Below are 5,640 nucleotides of genomic sequence, written 5' to 3'. Positions count from 1 at the left end.
TCAGTCCTTTATCTGACACATAGTTTACAAAAATATTTTCCTTTTCTGAGGGCTGTCGATTCACACTAATTACTGTGTCTTTTGCCATTCAGAAACTTCTTAGTTTGATGTAATCTCACTTGTCTATTTTAGAGATTAACGACTGTGCTTTAGGGGTCTTATTTAAGAAGTCTGCCTACCACAATGTCTCCCAGAGTTTCCCCAGTGTTTTCCAGGAGCAGTTTTATAGTTTGAGGTCTTAGGTTTATATCTTTGATCCACAGTGAGTTGATTTTTGTCAAAGGTGGGAGGTAGGGATTCAGATTCATCTTTCTGCAGGTAGAAATCCAGTTTTTCTGGCACCATTTGCTGAAGAGGTTTCTCAGCAATATCAGCATAAAAGGGTCATTTCTCAACACAATAAGAGCTATCTATGAAAAACCCATAGTGAACATCATCCTGAATGGAGAAAAGCTGAAAGCTTTACCACTAAAAAGGAGTACAAGACAAGGATGCCCACTTTCTCTACTCCTTTTTAATATAGTATCAGAAGTCTTCACCACTGCACTCAGAAAAGAAGAAAAAATAAAAGGCATTCAAATAGGAAAAGAAGAAGTGACATTCTCTCTATTTGCAGATGACATGATTGTATACATAGAAGACCCAAAGGTTTCCATGAAAAAATTCCTGGAAATAATACACGAATACAGTAAAGTTGCAGGATACAAAATCAACATACAGAAATCTATAGCATTTCTATGTACGAACAACAGGCAGACAGAGATAGAACTGAAAAAAGTTATTCCATTTACCATAGCCACAGAAAGTATAAGATACTTAGGAATAAATCTAACCAAAGAAGTCAAAGACCTCCACAAGGAAAACTACGAAAAACTAAAAAACGAAATTGAAAATGACACAAAAAATGTGGAAGGACATCTCATGTTCCTGGATTGGAAGAATTAATATAAGAAAAATGGCAATTCTACTCAAATTAATCTACATACTTAATGCAATCCCAATCAAAGTACCAGACACATTCTTCACAGATCTAGAAAAGACAATCATAAAATTTGTCTGGAATCATAAAAGACCCTATATTGCCAAAGCAATTTTACACAAGAAGAGTGGAGTGGGCAGCATCTCACTCCCTGACCCAAAAATATACTACAGAACTGTGGTAATCAAAACAGCATGGTACCTGCACAGAAGCAGACAGGTGGACCAATGGAACAGAAAAGAGTCCCCAGAAATAATTTCCCAAACATACAGTCAACTGATTTTTGACAAGGGGTACCAGTCAATCTAGTGGGAAAAGGAAAAGAAGAACTATGCATTCTCTGGGTGTATCCCATGCATATATGAAATATACATATACATATATGCTAATAAATTTGTTTATCTGTCTTTTGTAACAGGGTCCATTACAACTAAAAATGTGTTGGCTGTTATTATCCTCCTACAGCTCTTTGTCTATTTATTCATTCATTCATTCATTCATTCATTCATTCGTCTTTCTGGTGTAAAAGAATTATTAACTTAGATTAGAAATTCACAAAGTATCATTTGTAAGTCGTTATATAAAGGATCCTAAACTCAAAGTGGTCAGGACCTTGGGCCTTTATAAATCATAGATCAGGAATCACAATCTTTCCTTGCAGGTCATGGCAAAGATTTTTGTTTTTATCTCAGGAGCACTGGGAAATCATTTCAAACCAAGTGTCTGAAACAGAGAAGGGTGTGTTCAAATTCATATTAGAAAGGCTAATGTGACTCCTACCTCTGCTCATTACTTGTGTAAATTTGGGCAAGTAATTTATCTTGCCTGTGCCTCAGATTCTTCATTTGTGCAATGACACTCACTTTTTACTGTTGCAATGAGGTTAAATGAGATAATCCTTTAACATGAATCCAAACAATGCCTGGGACACAGCAGTCCCTCCTTGGATGGTAATGGTATTCAGTTCTCCATTCTCCTTTCTTATCTTTTCCCACTTGGTCACAATAAGTGGGAAAAGATAAGAAAGGGATTCAAAGGGAACAGAAAGGTTGGTGATGGAGCAAAAAGAAAAAGGGTCAGAAGACAAGGTAAAGTTAGAGCTTTCTACAGATCCATTTGGACTTAGTGATAAGTAGGAGACAGAGATGCTCTAGGTTTTAAAATTGGACTTAAGCGACCTTTTATCTACAGCCCTTTGAAATGCTAAATCATCCTTGAGTAGTATCCTTTGCTTTTCAGCACTGATAAATTTTCAGCAGCTTCACTTTGAATTGGGCTGAATATTTACTGCAGAACACAGTTATTCTCTGAACTACAAGAACTATATCATAGCAAACTCATGTTGGTGAAAGACTTTTTCAGTTTGGCCTTTGAAGCTTGTTGAAATCTGGATTCAATCTGAATCTAATTCCTGAAGCTCCCTAATCTGAAGGCTGCTTAAAACATTTCCCTGGTTCAAGGCCAAGCTCAGCCTTCCTAATGTGGCCATAGGGCCTTTCTAAGCACTCCAATCTCTGCCTACCTCTTCCATGTCAACTCACCACACGTGGCCTGGCCTTCTATGTTCTCACAGCAACCCTGAATTACTAGACTCTATTCCTTCTCTCTACACCCTGAGTATATCTTTTGACCTGCACCTGTATTCAGAAGTGCTCATTCTGATGTATGTGACTCTACTTACCACTCCCAGGAAGCTTTCTGAGATGTCTTTGACTGGGAGAGGTCCTTCTCTCTTTATAAGCTGTCTCTACACATTACATTGGAGTTCCTGGTTCCTCTGGTTGATTTCAGACATTTTGTGCCCACTGTATTTAGTGCTGGCCTTTGAAAGTCTGTCAAGACAGTGAGTGAGTCCTCTGATCCATGTGAATGGCTCATCTTCTGTCTCTGGGCTTATCATTCTATTGGTGTGAGTTCTCTGCATTTTTAGATTTGCTAAAACTCTTGCTCTGTGAATTACATGTCTCTTTGTATTGTTTTGTATTTCACTGTATGTTTAGGCCTTCCCCATAAACAAGCTATTTAGGAGAAAGACAATAGCTTATATATCTATTTATCTCAGTAACTTTAATTCAACATATAATACATGGAGGTGATGGATAAGTAGTTGTCAGTGATGAAGCTGTTGATTTCTGTCATCACATAGTTTCTGCCCTCTTCCCATCAAATCCTACTCATCCTTAAGATCTACTTCTTCCATGGATTTCTGCAATGTTTGTTGCTTTTCTTTTTTTAAAAAATTAACTTCCTTCCTTCCTTTCTTTAAATTTGGCCAGAGACAGCCACAGTGAGAGACAGAGAGAAAGGGAAAGTGAGAAATCAAACCATCAGGTCCGGTTGGCCATGTGGAAGTCCAGTGCCCTTAACCATCATGCCACCTGCTGGCCCCTGCTTTTATTTTTCTTTGTAACAATCATTCACTGTGGTTTATTCTTATCTATCTGCTCTATGTATATTTGTCTTGTACAAAATTACAAGTAAAAAATTACAAGTAAAAATTTACAAGTTTTTGTTTGTTTTGTTTTCTTTGTACGAAATCTTCTGTGTCTCATATCCTTTGGTGACTTTAATTCCTAATGTAAAAATCATCTTTCTTGTTAACTTTATTAGGTAGAGGTGAATAGGAAAGGAAATGATATAAAAGCAGGTATGCATTGTGTATGCATATGTTTGGGAGACTATAACATATGTGTCTGAATGGTTTGGGGAATGATAAAGAAAAAATGAAACTAAAAGGACTTTTCATAGTACTGTAATTAAGAAGTAGCTACTTAAGTAATTGTCATTATCTTAATTAAAAATACTGAAAATAGTTCAGAAAAGTGGAATGAAATTGCTCAAAATTGATGAGAAAATTCGTAAGAAAGAAAAAGACACTAGTCTGGCTAGTGACATGCATTGGTTAGAGCTTTGGTGTCAAACAATCTAAGTTCCATTCCTTGCTCCCTTATTCACTGTGAGACTCAGGCCCATAACATAATCATTTCAAACCTCAGTTTCTTCCCTTGTATAAAGGGTCTTCAAAAAGTTTTTAGGATGTGTGTATTACAAAAATATTCTGCATGAATTTCATATTTTTGTAGCAAAATTAATTGGTACTTTGTTTTCCCATGAAGTTTTTGAAGTCCCCTCATATAAGACTGAGAATACTTACCACACGGAATTATTATAATAATTAAATTATCTATCTAACTCAAGACCTGAGACAAATTAGCTATTAATGATGACAGTGAGGATACAAGACAAAGGTAAGGATATATGAAACTGAAGGGTAGAATTACTGCAGGTTGGTAATTAAGGAACGAGGAGGTTGTGGAGCCTAAGAAAAGTTATAAATGAAACTGGAGGCAATGGGGGAAAAGATGAAATGAAGACAGGAACTTGACTTGGAGGAGGTGAGTCAAGTCTCAAAAATAGAGGTAAAACTGCTGACCAGTGGCTACCAGCCTGACTCCCGCTGTCACCACTGCTGCCGGGGTATGGGTGGGGTGTGGGCTGTGTGTGTGTGTGTGTGTGTGTGTGTGTGTGTGTGTGTGTGTAGGGGGTAGGGGTCATGATCCAAAGGAACCAGAGCAGTTTAGATAACTGTTTACTGGTGGTCTGAGCTTTGAAACTACAGATGATAGTTTAAGAGAACATTAAGAAATGGGGCACAATCATAGGCTGTGTGGTAATGAGAGACCCCATAACCAAATAAATGTTCCAGGGGTTTTGGTTTCCTGACTTGCTCTTGTTTTGAAGAGGTGGATGCAACAGTGTGTGCTCAGCTCACAAAGTTGATGGGCCTGCGGTGGAACCAAAGAGAACTGTTTCCAGAGAGGATTCTGTAAAGCCTGGTGCCCATCTAACATTGAAGAAAATTTTTGTTGGTGATATTAAAGAAGATATAGAAGAATATAATAGGAGAGACTACTTTGAAAAGTTTGGCAAGATTGAAACCACAGAAGTTATGAAAGATAGAGTGAGAAAAAAAGAGAATTTGCTTTTGATAAAATTGTTGTTCAAAAATACCACACTATTGACTTCCGGCCTCCCTCTAGCTGCCATCTTGCGTCCCCGCATGTGTGCGCCTAATCTCAGCTGGTCTGCCTGAGACCTCCTGAGTGCCAACCCTAGTCCCCCGCACGGCCCCTTTTCCGCTCAGACAAGATGAAAGAAACTATCATGAACCAGGAAAAGCTTGCCAAGCTGCAGGCACAAGTGCGCATTGGTGGGAAAGGAACTGCTCGCAGAAAGAAGGTGGTTCATATAACAACTACAGCAGATGATAAGAAACTTCAGTTCTCCTTAAAGAAGTTAAGGGTAAACAATATCTCTGGTATTGAAGAGGTGAGTATGTTTACAAACCAGGGAACAGTGATCCACTTTAACAACCCTAAAGTTCAGGCATCTCTGGCAGCGAATACTTTCACCATTACAGGCCATGCTGAGACAAAGCAGCTGACAGAAATGCTACCCAGTATCTTAAACCAGCTTGGGGCAGACAGTCTGACTAGTTTAAGGAGATTGGCTGAAGCTCTGCCCAAACAATCTGTGGATGGAAAAGCACCACTTGCTACTGGAGAGGATGATGATGATGAAGTTCCAGATCTCGTGGAGAATTTTGATGAGGCTTCCAAGAATGAGGCAAACTGAATTGAGTCAACTTCTGAAAGGGATAA

General features: G+C 38.4%; 1 long non-coding RNA gene and 1 pseudogene across 1 annotated transcript in view; one reads left to right on the top strand and one right to left on the bottom strand.

The window, feature by feature from the left end:
• LOC102478333 (uncharacterized) overlaps window positions 1–5,640 on the bottom strand; it is a 145,670-nt gene that overhangs the window by 72,554 nt on the left and 67,476 nt on the right. The window lies entirely within an intron of this gene.
• LOC102477910 (transcription factor BTF3 pseudogene) lies at window positions 5,114–5,634 on the top strand (annotated as a pseudogene).

This window comes from Tupaia chinensis, unplaced genomic scaffold (genome assembly GCF_000334495.1).
Source record: "Tupaia chinensis unplaced genomic scaffold, TupChi_1.0 Scaffold000423_1, whole genome shotgun sequence".
Taxonomy (NCBI): domain Eukaryota; kingdom Metazoa; phylum Chordata; class Mammalia; order Scandentia; family Tupaiidae; genus Tupaia; species Tupaia belangeri.
This window is presented reverse-complemented; position numbering and strand designations above follow the sequence as displayed.